Raw genomic sequence first — 14759 nt, forward strand, 5'->3', positions numbered from 1 at the left:
TTCTTGAGGAGAATGTTGTGGGAAATGGTGTCAAAAGCCTATGGACGTGTTTTGCCTTTTTTTTTTTAAATTGCATTTAAGCTTGCTGCTCATGCCTCAGCTGGTTTAACCTTTAACTGACCTAGTTATTGAACTAGGGCAGCGGGAAGCAGCCAAAGAAGTCAGCATTTCTCTGTTGTTGATTGCTGTTCATTTTGAGGAGCAAACAGGCAGTGCTTGGAGGCTGGCAGTGCACGCAGAGGGCAGTCCGTGCTGAGCCTGAGGTACGTGCCCGCATGCTGCAGGAATTGGGGCTGCCTTGTCCTGGTTTACAGCACCATATTATGTGTACCTGGCATGTCAGTTCAGTGGTGGTTTGTAGCTGAGATCCTGGTTATGTGTTCCTGCTCTAAGCACAGTTCCTCATGTGCAAGTCTAAAGTTCTTCCTGAGTGCTGGGATTTTGGGGCACAGTTTGACTTAGTACAACCTGCCGAAGTACTCGGACTTGCATGAACATGGCTTTATGGTGGTTTGCTTTCCCTTTCATTGCAGCCCATTGCCTACCTGAACTGTCATGTGCACTACTGATGAGCTCAGTCCCACAGCCTTTGCGTTCTCTCAGTGGCTCCATCAGCTGTCGGTGACTTTTCCCAGCCTGTGCAGCCATTAGTTCAGCTCAGGCACTGTCTCCTGGTTTTGCTGTGGCTCTCCAACCACATCGTGTGACACGGAACAACGCTTGGCCGAGGGAATTTGAGCAGAATAAATCCTAATACTGCAAGTGCTGTGTACATTTGACAGAGACCTACACCTTAGCAGCTGAAGTGTAGCTTCACTACATGAAGGACATCGAGGTGCTGGAGCATGTCCAAAGAAAGGCAACAAAGCTGGTGAAGGGTCTAGAAAACAAGTCTTATGAGGAGCAGCTGAGGGAACTGGGGTTGTTTAACCTAAAGAAAGGGAGGCTCAGGGGAGACGGTATCACACTTGACAATTTCCTTAAAGGAGGCTATAGTGAGGTGGGGATTGAGTTCTTCTCCCAGGCAGCAAGTGATAAGATGAGGGGAAATGTCCTTAAGTTGCACCAGGAGAGGTTTAGGTTGGATACTAGGAGAAATTTCTCTACTGAAACAGTTGTGTGGCATTGGAATAGGCTGCTCAGGGAAGTGGTTAAGTTACTGTCCCTGGAGGTCTTCAAGAAACGTGTGTATGTAGAACTTAGTAGCATGGTATAGGGGGGACTTGTCAGTACTAGGTTAAAGGTTGGACTAGATGATGTTAGAGGTCTTTTCCAACCTGAATGATTCTATAATTCTATGATTCCAAAATCCTTTTGTCTTTTATTCCTGCAGCCCATCCTGCTTTTTAACTGGTGTACAACAGTGACTTCAGTATTTATTTTTTTTTTAAATCTTGTTGAGCGTGGCTATGCAATGGAACCAAGGCTTCATTGTTACATCAAATTTCTCATTTTTCAGGAAGCAGAATTTGTGGCTCCTGGAAAACGTAGGACATTTGGTGGACTGAGGCTGAGCTTGCTGGCACTGTGTTTGTGTCTGTATTCTGCTTGTTGCCAGATTAGGATAGAAAAGAAATAGAAGCAAAGCTGTTCAACACAGACAAGGGCTCACTGTGCCCTGTCCTCTTTTTCCACTGAACAAATTTTGGAAAGGCTGTGAGAGGTGGTGAGCTAACATTAAAATGCACCAAGCAATAAAGTCAGACATTGAAATGAACAAGAATTTACCTGTGCACTGCAGCACACATTTTCCCGTGGAAAAAAAAAAAAAAAAAAAAAAGCAAATAGTATTTCCATGGTAGAAAATGGAGCAAGAGAGAGGAAGGTAAAATCTCTGTTGAATAAATCAACTAACTTTATGTATGTTGTCTGTGCTCCATTTATGTTATTCAACTTTCTAAGCAGTAAGTTAAGTTGCAGGAGCAGTTTGTGCAACAGTGCATATTAAAGTTCTGAAAAATAAATTATGAAATCATCAGCGGTTATGTGTGCTTTAAGGGAGCCACTACCATGCAGTGCCAAAGTAAAACATGAACTAATCAACAACTCTTAAGCTGCAAATACGAAATCTTTACAGCAAATATATTTTTTTTTCCTGGGGATTAGCACTTGAGTAATTTTATAGTGAAATTCAACAAAAGCTTTCGCTATCAGATAAACTCAAGCCATATTTGCTAACAGAAATATGCACTGGTCAAGTTTTTATCTTTTCAAAAAGGTGTAATGAGGTGTAAACATCAATGAAATATATTTGACGTCAAAATCCTATTGAGCTCAGAAAAGTCAAAGCCAACGAAGTGTCCAGTCCAGAGGACACCTAGCATCATGGATGAATCTCTGTGCCTCAGCTCAGATCCAGCCACACCAGTATTTCTGTCCAGGCACAGATGAGGAGATTTTTGGTTAATAAACATTTGAGATTAGAATCTGACTATATGACTAGTGTAAAAATACAATATACCTGCTGGCAATGGAAAAGATGCAAGAGAATTATGCTAAAAGTAACAGGGCTTGAAATCTCACCATAATTGAGCTGCAGTCTGGAGTGGTTAAGAAAACGTGATGAGTGCTTTCCCTGAAGACATGCTTTGGTGCTACCTCATTACAGGTATGTGGAAAATTGTCACATTTCCTGAAACTTCATCCCCTCCCTGAGACCATCACCTTCCTCTCCACCTGCGCTACCCACCTGCTGTTCATACCAACTAAAGTATTTTCTCTTCAGCCAGGAGGAATATGGCATACATATGGAGGAATATGACATACATATACATATGTGGCCAGGCCACAACAACTGATGCTACCTGTCCTTTTTCCTGCTGAGGTAAGGCTGTACTGATAAAGCATTTGCAAATGCCTTCCTACAAACTCCCACGAAATGCCAGTAATAGTTGGTGACTTCTAACAGGCGGTCAGCATGGTGTCAACAGTTCAGTCTGCTGAGGACTAAAATCACAGAATCATAGAATATCCCGAGTCGGAAGGGACCCATAGGGATCATCAAGTCCAACTCCTGGCACCGCACAGATCTACCCAAAAGTTTAGACCATGTGACTTAAGTGCACAGTCCAATCACTTCTTAAATTCAGACAGGCTTGGTACAGTGACTGCTTCACTGGGGAGCCTGTTCCAGTGTGCCACCACCCTCTCGGCGAAGAGCCTCTTCCTGATGTCCAGCCTAAACCTCCCCTGCCTCAGCTTGACACCGTTCCCGCAGATCCTATCACTGGTGATTAAGGAGAACAGGTCCCCTGCCTCTCCACTCCCCCTCACGAGGAAGTTGTAGACTGCGATGAGGACTCCCCTCAGCCTCCTCTTCTCCAGGCTGAACAGGCCCAGTGACCTCAGCCACTCCTCATATGTCTTCCCCTCTAGGCCCTTCACCATCTTCGTCGCCCTCCTCTGGACACTCTCCAGCAGTTTTACATCCTTTTTGTACTGTGGTGCCCAGAACTGCACACAGTACTCAAGGTGAGGCCGCACCAGCGCAGAGTAGAGCGGGACAATCACTTCCCTCAACCGACTAGCAATGCTGTGCTTGATGCACCCCAGGACACGGTTGGCCCTCCTGGCTGCCAGGGCACACTGCTGGCTCATACTCAACTTGCTGTCAACCACAACCCCCAGATCCCTCTCTGCAGGGCTGCTCTCCAGCATTTCGTCGCCCAGTCTGTACATATAGCCAGGGTTGCCCCATTCCAAGTGCAGGACCCAGCACTTGCTCTTGTTAAACTTCATGTGGTTGGTGATCGCCCAGCTCTCCAATCTGTCCAGATCTCTCTGTAAGGCCTTTCCACCCTCATCCGAGTCCACAACTCCTCCAAGTTTGGTGTCGTCAGCAAATTTGCTCAAAACACCCTCTAGTCCTACATCCAAATCATTTGTGAAAACATTGAAGAGAACTGGCCCTAAAATGGAGCCTGGAGGGACCCCACTAGTGACCATCCGCCAGCCTGATGTGGCCCCATTTACCACAATCCTTTGAGCCCTGCCCATCAGCCAATTGCTCACCCATCGTATGATGTTTTTGTTAAGTTGTATGCTGGACATTTTGTCCAGTAGGATCCTATGGGAAACCATGTCAAAAGCTTTGCTGAAGTCCAAAAAGATCACATCAGCTGGTTTCCCTTGATCGACTAGATGGGTGATCTTATCATAAAAGGAAATCAAATTTGTTAGGCAGGACGTACCCCTCATGAACCCATGCTGGCTGGGACCAATGACTGCATTGTCCCCCAGGTGCGCTTCAGTAACCTCAAGGATCATCTTCTCCATAATTTTACCAGGCACTGATGTGAGACTGACAGGCCTGTAATTGCTGGGGTCTTCTTTCTTGCTCTTCTTGAAAATTGGCACAACATTTGCCAGCTTCCAGTCTACTGGGACCTCTCCAGATTCCCAAGATCGTTGAAAAATAATTGAGAGAGGTCCCGCGATGACGTCAGCCAGTTCTTTAAGCACCCTGGGATGAATTCCATCCAGATCCACAGACTTGTATGGATCCAGGTGTAGCAGCAAATCCTGCACACATTCAGGGTCAGTTGGGAGTTTATCATTCCCACCATCATGGTCCTCCAGCTCAGGGCACCCTGGGTCCCGAAGCCCATCATCAGTGTTGAAGACAGAGGCAAAGAAGGCATTAAACATCTCTGCTTTGCCTATGTCATTGTCTGTGAGGAGACCTTCCCCATGAAGTAGCGGACCTATGTTTTCTTTGGTTCTCCTTTTTCTGTTCATATATTTAAAAAAACCTTTTTTATTGTCTCCCACAGACATGGCCAGCTTCAACTCTAGTTGGGCTTTGGCCACACGAATTTTCTCCCTACAAACATGAACAGCATCCCTGTATTCCTTCCACGTCGCCTGACCCTCCTTCCAGCAGCCGTACACTTTCTTTTTTCGCCTAAGCTCCAGTAGAAGTTCCCTGGTCAGCCAGACCGGCCTTCTGCCCCGCCTGCTTGACTTCTGATGTTTTGGAATTGCCTGATCTTGTGCTTTTAGGAGGCAGTGCTTAAAGACTGACCAGCACTGATGGATGCCAATGCCTTCAAAAGCAGTTTCCCAGGGGACCTTGCTGACTAGTTCCCTGAGCAGCCTGAAGTCTGCTTTCACCATATCCAGGGCTGAAGTTTTGGTGGCAGTTTTCCTTCTGTCACCATAAATTTTAAACTCAACCACTTCATGGTCACTATGACCGAGATGGCTGCCAATTGCCATGTCCCCCACAAGACCCTCTCTGTTCTCCAGCAACAGATCTAGGAGGGCACCTTTCCTAGTTGGCTCCCTTAGCACCTGCACCAAGAAGTTATCATCTAGGTGCGTTATGAACCTCCTGGACTTGCTCGAGTTGGCCGTGTGTTAATCTAACTCATGGTCTTGTCTCTAATATGAGGGTATGTAAGAGGAATGTATTGAGTGTGACATTCAGGTTAGAACAAGTAATCAAGTGTCTCTTGCATTTAAATAAAAGACTTACATTTTTTCCCCTAAAAAGAAAGAAATAAGAGCAACCAAGTAGTATTACGAAGTTGCTACACTTCTGTTAATCCAGCATGTTTGTGGTCAGGGTTTTAATATTTTCAGGTATCATGAAATTCTCTAGATAATGATACTTGAGTTAATGATTGCATCAGATGTAGTTAGACAGTGGCCTCTTCCTTGGAGATCCCTGTGCCTGTAGAGCAGTAACTGAGCTAAGTCCCATTAGTCCCTCGCTAGTGACTGAGCAGATGGCTAGTGCAAAGGGGTACTTTTGTTTAAAACTTCATGTATGTAACTCCTGGGTGAGTTTTAGTGCAAGATTAAGAATTTATTCCATAAGTTTAAAATCTGTAGAAGGCATTCATGGGAATCATCCCCTTTAAAGCTGTATTTGCATTTCCTATTACCACTGAAAAGGCACAGGATTCCCTGTAGCACTGCTGCCAGGTGCAGAATCGGGGCACCTGGAGAGGACCAAGGTTCTGTGCAGTGTGACTGTAGTTCCTGCTGCCCAGTGATGCATGCTGTACCCGAAGTGACTTGTCGTGGACAGACATCTCAGGCACAGCATATGTGGAGAAGCAACTCCTATTTACTAGTACCTGTTTTCTGAATCTTTGCTGAATGCCAAATATTTTTCAGTGGGTTAAGAGAAGACCATGTCACAGAGAGATGCTGCAGCCTTGCTGTCATCCATCCGTCATCTAAATTAGGTGTTTCTCAAATGTTTACTCACCAAACTATCAAAGCTTTTCTCTGCCCAGACATGCTTGCTGGTTATGGAGGACCAAACTGATGGGAATCACAGACTGTGGTCTGTGTGGAGTTAGAAGTGGATGGACAAACTTGGAATCAATCTCTTCCATAATGACAGACTGATAGATCACATCTGTTTTCTTCTACAACACAAGGAGGCAAAAAGGAAAGGAATGACCTAATTTAGTCATTGAGATGTATGATGTGACAGAAGCGTTTTCCTAAAAATGCACATAAAATGTAAATCCATCTTTCCTGTAATTGCCTGGACAGCAGCTGACTTCTGTGACTCACTTCAGAGAAATTCCTTGGGAAAAAGATTAGTCTTTCTCTGGGACAAAAAGAAAAAGAGTAAATGATATAAACGGCGATTGTAAAGCTAGTATTCCCTGTCTGCACTATATCAAAAGCAATCAGAGCCAGTAAAATTTCGAAGGCTTTAGTAAATTCACTGTCAAAGAGTACATGCTCTCACAAGCAGAGCTCTGCTTTGGAGGTCAGCCTGGGAGCACTGATTCCTTTCAAAGGAGAGGGAGTGAGCCTCCTCTGAGGTTCTTGGCATGCTGGCTGAAAATCATGGACATTTAACCAGTATTTTTTTCCTCGATCCAATCAGACCAAAATGTGGAGTAATCTACAGCAGAGTTGTGGCCAAAACATCTTCCCCAATTGGCTGCAAGGAGAAACAGCCAGAGTGGAAAAAGTGTGTGGATGGCCTACGTGCAGTTGAGTTCAAATGCACAGCGCTTGTTTATGGAAGCTTATATTCAGCTGCACCATTAGATGTCGCAATTATAGTCCTAGAGCATAGGGGGAACGACACATTAGAATTATGTTTGAGAACTATGTGATTCGCCACATCCCTCCCCTCCTCTCCCTTTACCCACCCCATTTGCAGCCAAAAAAATCTTTACTTTCCCAACAGCATAAACTTTGCAAAATTTTCCATCTAAATACTAGACAGTGGAGAAGCATTTGTAATAACTCAGCAGATCAAATGCATCTTGACACACAGCAAGCTGGGCTGCTAATGAACAGCAGAAGGAAGATAAAAAGAGCAGGATTAAATAGCCTGCTCTTACTAAAACAATGTGAATCTTCATCCCGTCTGACCCTAATTTGGAAAAACACAAGGTATCAAGAGGAGAAAAAGGCAGCAACTGAGATTATGCAGAAGCCTATCTTTAGTGGTATACGATTTTTTCCTGGGTTTCTGTGATTTAGAGGGGAGTTTTTATCTGCCTTTGTCTTGTCTTTGTTTTCTTTTGGAAATTGCATCATAGTGCTCTCTCTGGCTTCAGTAGCTACTTCAAACATGGGGCAATTTAAAGATTATGTTTTGGTTTGTGAGCAAGTGATTTCTATCATGTGGATTGGAAAGCTGGGGAGGTTCTCACTATTGTGTCTTAAAACTGGGTAATGTGAACAGTCTGTGGCAATACTAATGCCTCATAATGGCTTTATCTAGTGTTTTGAGGAGCCCTCATAGTTCAGTAAATATTTAAAAATAGTCTTATCATCATTCAGCTGACTTGTCCCCTGCTAGCCAGGGTGTTGCTCGGTGGGCTTTTGCAGACCGTCACTGCGATGCATGGTGTCTGATGCTCCTCCAGAGACAAGCAGTAGCAAATTTACCAAACTGATAGCAATAATAAAATTGAACTAATAATAATCTACTGGGATTCCTTAATGTTCCTGTCTGAAGAAAGACACCTTAGTGCTTTTTATTATCTTGAAAATCTTCCAAAGGTGCTTATAGTATTGATGTGCTACTTAGGATGGCAGGATTAAAACAAATCACCTTGCCTTCAGATGAGAAACTAGTAACATTTGTAGTAGTTCCTAGTTCCATGCATGCACTACAATTTCAAAATGACTTACCCAGACACTACTTTGAGAAGTGGAAACCATGGCTTTTATGTCATCTGGCAGCCTGAAATCTTTCAGATGGCACTGATCTGCAGGGGCTGGATCCAGCAACTCCCTTGACCCTTGTTCCATTTAGGTACACACACTCCAACTGGCAAGAAGAAAAATTCAGCCAGAGAGAGATGATCGAGTGATCTACAGTCCTGGGACCCGATTCTTGAATCTCATGAACTAACAGCTTCAAAAGGATCTTGAAAAAAGATGAAGGCCACATGACTGGAAATGTTGTATTCATTTTTGAATGCATTTACCAAAGTCCTGGAAATGAATGCTGCTGTTTCTGAGCTCTGGTCCAGGTTGGAGCAGACTGGCAGACTTAGAGGCAGTTGAGTCATCTCCATACAGAGCTGGCAGACCAAAAGATAAAGCATGACAAAAGGGGACTGAGCTAGAGATAGTCACGTGTCCCTGTCATGAAACACAAGAGAATGAAATAGGTACTGACCCTCAGAGCTTTTGAAAGAGGTGTTTATCTTGAGACTAGGCTAATAGCAGTGCAACGAGAACAGTATTACTTTTTTTTTTTCTTTCTTTTTTCTTTTCCTGGATCAGGTGTACAAATCCCACTCTGGGAACCCAAATGCAAGAATTAAGAACAACATTCCCCACTATGTGTGGTAAATGTTACAGCTGAGCCATAGTGAGTGCTGCAGGCCTTATTTCAGCAGGATTCTCAGTTCTAGGAGATGTAAGCACAATATGAGAACTGTGCTAGTAAGTCAGACTTTCCTGTAAGTAACGGTTTTGCAGAGGTGATAATTTGCTAGGTAGCTGCCTGCCAGAGTCAGGTATAGAAGCTATAAGGTTCTCCATATTTCTGTGTGGCTATATGAAAGAACTTTGTTAACGTGTAAATATCTCAAAGGCAAGACTATTCCTACATTGATACAAGCGAAGGGTTCTTGTGTACCACTTTTCTGTGCTATGACAACGGGATTGCTTTTACCTGGCCACTTCCAAGGAGTGTGCTGGGGATGTGTGTTCTGTGCCTACCAACTTTCTCTCCTTCTTTAGGCACCCTCAGATGGAGTCTGCCTTGCACAGTGTACCTGCGGACACTATTAACTTGAGTATTGTGAGTTCTACTCTTATAAACTCCATGAAAGTGATTTTGGCTGCAGCCTTCTATACTACACATATCCTCTTTGATGGCCTAAGGAAGAAGGAACAGCAAGACAATGACGCAGGCTTATTGGCTTGTGATTCTCAGGCTATGTGCAGTTTTGCCTGCATTCTTAATCCTGCTTGTGATTTTATGAACAGCCATTCACAGCACTGGCACACTGCTGGGCTATTTGTGACTCCTGCTATTGATCACAACGTTCTCCCCATTCTGGAGGAGATTGCTGCCTTCTTCCAGTACATAATGGAAGTTTGTTTATTTTTCTTTAAATAGGAAGGAATTTCATTCCATCACATTCCCTAATGTAGAATCAATCTGTAGGTTGCCTTGAGCAATACAGGCTCAAGGATTATCTGGAAGCGAAGCCGCCAGATCACCTCTGAAAATACCCTCATACAGCCCAGACTACAGGAGCAAAATGTACTGCCAATGACAGGTTTTGCCAACCTGACAAGTCATCAGAATTATCATAACCTTCCTGAGCAACCAAACTATAGCAGCAAAACTTCGGTCTCTGAGAAACTATTTCAAAGATCCAAAGTAGCCATCGTTCTGGCTTCTGTTGAGTGATAGGCTAAAAAGAAATAATAAATTAAATTACCAAATCATTTGAAAAGAACCCTCTTGAGGCTCTACTGGAAGTTCTTAGTTTATTCCAGTCCATCATTCCCTGAACAGCAGATAGGCAAACACTAAACTGCATATTGTTTGTCTTGAATGCAGAGTGGATTGCATTTACCATAAGCACGCTGCTGCTCGCAGCATGCCTCCCAGTCAAGCTGTCCATCTCAAAGAAGGTGTCCATGCTTTTGCTTGCTGCCTAAGAAGTGCAATTGAGAAGAAGCACCCAGTCTGAATACATCTCGCTTTCACAGTACACCACCTAGAACATAAAACTTTTGTGTTGTTTCAGCCACTCCTGGTCATTCTAATACTAAAGGCTGGAATCTGTTCCTATCTCATGCTTGCCCTGACAGCAACTAAGCCAGGCACTTATGTGCACTTATATAGGTGCAACCCCTGTTCTGCAGAAACATTTTTCTACTACCAATGTGAACATACCTTCCCTTCATATCCCCTTTTACCAAATAAAAATAAGTGCACAGGTAAAACAAGATGAAGAATAGAATGATAAAAAAATAAATATCTCAAAGGCAGAATTAAGCTCCTAAATGTTTCTAAGGAGAAAAGCACATTCTCCTACGGCTTTGGTCATGAAATTTTCTTTCTTTCTTTCTTGCTTGTGTCAAGGACATTCTGCTGACAACCTCAGCTTTCCTGGTAATGGTATTTAACTGTTCATTTAAAGATAGAATTCTTATTTTCCATACTTTGTTTTTATTGGCTGCCACCTCTGTTTCCCTTTAAAAGGTTTTCTTGTGAAGAGGCAAAACAGTTAGGCACTGCAAAGCCATATGATTTTTTGACCAACCAGAGAGGCACTAAATTAAGTAAGATCTGTGACTCTCAGCTTTTCCTCGCCTTTCCTGTGGTGAGACCGTCACACAATGACTCCTGAAAACTGGAATGCTGAAGGCTTTCTGTAAGGGGACTGTAGCAGGAGCAAAATCATCGCCAGCCCATCTCCTGTCTTTCTTTCTCAAATCCAGTGCTGCAGAAATTCTGCCAAAAGTCATTCTGAGGCCATCTGTGATTCCTCATTTAGGTCACACAGGAAGTAGGAAATAAGACTACGAAGTTAATTGCAATTTTGTTTAAATCAACTTAAATTACTAAAAAATGTCCTACCTGTCAAAATTAGGTTTTGTCAGGCAGCAGTTTCTATTTACCTTAAATAAGTCAGCTGGAGAGAATGAGATCATTGCAGACAGGCGGAACAGTCATAAAACTACCAGAGAAGGGTCAGGAAAAGAAAATTAGACCAAAAACATTCCAGTAAGAGAGAATATGAATTGTGATGTCTTCCCTTAGGGGAATACTTGTGGGACAAGCTTCCCTGCTCCTGCAGTTTTCCCAAATTGCTTTTCTAGGAGCCTCGACCAGGCTTCTGAAATCACAGAAAAAACAAAGAGTAGGCTTTAGGCTAACTTTTGTAGAACACACACTGACCGGCCCTCCTCTATTGGCTGAACACATGGGACACTCTTCAGTCTGTTTAATACCACAGACTTACTCAGAGGAACATTTTTTACAGTACGATGGTTTGTTGACAGAGACACAAACACTCACATAGACTCCCAGTTTTAGATGATTTTATAAATGCATTTTTTCCACCAGTTTCTATTCATTCCACAGTAAATGTTTATTTTTTTTCTCTTTCAGCCAGTTTTCTTGAATGTCAGTTCCTTTCCATTATATTATTTTCTGCATCTCTAAACTATAAAAAAAGCAAGACTAAATTGCTCATTATGATTAATTGTCCATTTCAACACCACTCATTTGAGGCTCTGCAAAGCATTTTATAGTTTATGGGGTGACGGGACTGAAATTTTTACAAGATCAACCCCGATCAGCAGGGTTTACAAGATACACTCTGCAGGGCTTAATTCTCAGCTTTTTGTGCCTATATAAATCATGCACAAATGAGTGCAATGAAAGCAAAAAATGGGGATCAGACCTGGCCTTAAACCAGACCTCCCTCACCGAGGGAGGTCTTAAACATCTGGTTTAAGGTCAGGTCAGCAGGATTTATTCACTTATGATGCATGCTGACTTAAGTAGTGCAGGATTGGACCTCAAGGCTGGAGCAATCATGTCATAAATGCCAAAGGATGGACCGCAGACAAAAACTTAGCACGGCTTTTCATGGGCACTCATGTCTTGCTGCTCAGTCTCAGTAAAGGAATGTAACTCTCCTTGTAATTTCAAAGCCACTCAGTTGATCTTTTGAGTAATTATGGGATGACAGCTGATTATACCCTGGAAATGCTTGCTAACACTATTAATCTTTTGCTCGTTTGGGCTGTTTATGGCTATAATTATAAATAAGTGAATGAAACAAAGTAATTTCTGATTGGGTGGCTTGGGAAAGAACCAATGAATTTAGCCTGAGCGATTCACTCCATGCTCAGTAGTGCAAGGTGCTGAGCATCCCCTGAACTCAGTGGCTCCGACCGCTCCCGAGGAGTGCTGAGCCTCTCGGTCATGGGCTGGATCATACCCATAATAACAAGACTGGGGCGGCAGCTCCCAGGACAATTCTGATTGAAGTTGAGGATAAATTAAAGGGAGGCAACCAAAGAGAAACTATTTTCAGACAGTAAGAGTGGAATTTTGGTAACATTAAGCTTGATTCTTGGAAAATAAAATGTCTATGGAAGATTTCTTATTACGGTTGAACTACTAAAGCAGCCGTTATTAAAGACGCATATATACAGAGTAGGTCAGGCAATGCGATGCACATTTTAATGCTATATTATTGCCAGATGGGCCTTTAAGCTCATTTTGATCTTTTTTCTTAAAAAAAAAAAACACGAATTGCTGTTTTTCTTTTTTGTTTAGTTCTAGTATTTCACAGACTTGTGCTCAAGTTAAACAGACAAAAGCATTTAAATGATATATACCTGTAGAGCATTTTTTTCTGTAACCGAAAAGGGTTTTCTAAGCTTTCTATTTCTTTGGAATATATTTTTTAGTATTATTCTATAATAAAAGCCTGCTATTTTCAGCTACCCCTGACTCATGTAAAATATTGATATGTGTGTTGAATTTATCATTCAAAACCAGTATTTTCAGAAATTACACAAAGTAAATCATTTAACTGGGAAAATAGGTATGATTTACTAATCTAAGCTCAAAGATAAACTCAGGTTACCGAATGTTTATTACATGACAGTAATAAAATATTATCTTAAATTAGAGCAGTGATATAACCACATGAAGCCAAAACCTTCCATTTAACTCTGTCGTTTACATGCACTTGAGCCAGGCAGTGGAATCACAGAGATATGGAATTACCTCTGTGACACACGGAGAGGACAAATGTTATAAAACTAGAAAGACATTTGAAGGGACAAGATGGAACAGAATGGAAGAGGAATGAACTTGTTCTTCATAACAAATAAGTTATGACTACTGCAATTGAAAATATGTGAGGAGTGACTGGCATTTGCCCAGAAAAATAGACTGGATTATTACTTGTCAAATTCGCTATTTGTTAGAAAACCCTTTATGATCTTTATCGAGGTATAGGACTTAGGGTTCTTGCATTAAATTTCTTTTTTATTCTTGAAGTACTGCTGATAGTGAATTGTTGACAATTCCTCTATCCCACAGTTTTCCACAGACTAATCTCATTATTTTTCTTTGCTTTTGATTTTATCACAGTCTATTGAACAACTTCAGTGTTACAATATTTCATGTGAGCACTGCTGCCTCATTTCAGCACCTGTGGAAAAGGTATGATAGTGGGGCTCCTGAACGAAGGAGGAGGTTTGAAGGCCTAGACTTGTGGAATGAGATGAGTCCAAGAACAGGAAAAGCCCAGCAGGAGCACAGTCTGCGGTTTTCTGTTTTTCTTACAGAGTGAAATAAAGAGTAGTTGGAAGATATGAAAAAGATCTCTTAGAAAAAGATGCAAGTAATCTCTGGTCTTCCTGGTTTGTTCTACATGTTAGTTTTTACAATTTCTCTGCAAAAAGTTTGTGGAAGATGCACCATGTCTGAGTACAGGGGAGCTGGAGAGCTTGCTTTGGAGAGAAAGAGAGCTGCTGTTCCTTTCTAAGTGCTATGTAAAAGCTTTGCCACCTTTGTCTTTGATTTCAAAAGCCTTTGAAATCAAACCTTTCCTCTTAACTGCGCTACAAGTGACAGCTGTTTAGCACATCTCAAGCAACAAACAAAGCTCTGACTACTGCTGATTTACATGGGCCAAGTAAGATCCTTCCTTCCCTGCTGCAGTTTGGTCCTTAGAAAGCACAGCTACAGCTTTCAAAACTCAGAGGGCAGCTTCCTATGATAGGACCTACCTCCATCTGGCTGCGATGATGGGCTTGCATTGTGATGAACATCTGGTTCCATTCCACGTTGCACCAGTTATGTGTATGTTGAAATGTTAAATTGTTGGTGGTTTAGAGAAGATGGAAGTTGCCAGCCCTATGATGATTTCATACAGCTAGGAAACAGATGGGGAGAAGGAGGTAGGGATATGCAAATACAGGCAGGGAGTCACTGAGACTGTAAAAGAGGTGTCTGGGCATCTGAGGAAAAAGTCACTGAAGGAATGGAGATTTCTAAAAAATCAGGAAGCTGTTGTCTCCTGCAAAGGTCTCATAGAATTTTGCCCAAATATCTGCCAGCTGAATCCTAGATGTTATTGCTGATGTGTTGAAAATGTACTGTGCCTGCAAAAAAATTAATAGTTTGGCAACTGACTGTGTGGTTACAGAAAATCACTTGTCACAGTGACTATCTGAAGAGAGGACTGCTTGCAGTTTCTCCCTTTTCTGGTTTTGCTCACTGTTGCTGGAGTTTTGGAACAAGAAAATCCTTCGGGCTCCCATGTTCAGAG

This window comes from Anser cygnoides, chromosome 9 (genome assembly GCF_040182565.1).
Source record: "Anser cygnoides isolate HZ-2024a breed goose chromosome 9, Taihu_goose_T2T_genome, whole genome shotgun sequence".
Taxonomy (NCBI): domain Eukaryota; kingdom Metazoa; phylum Chordata; class Aves; order Anseriformes; family Anatidae; genus Anser; species Anser cygnoides.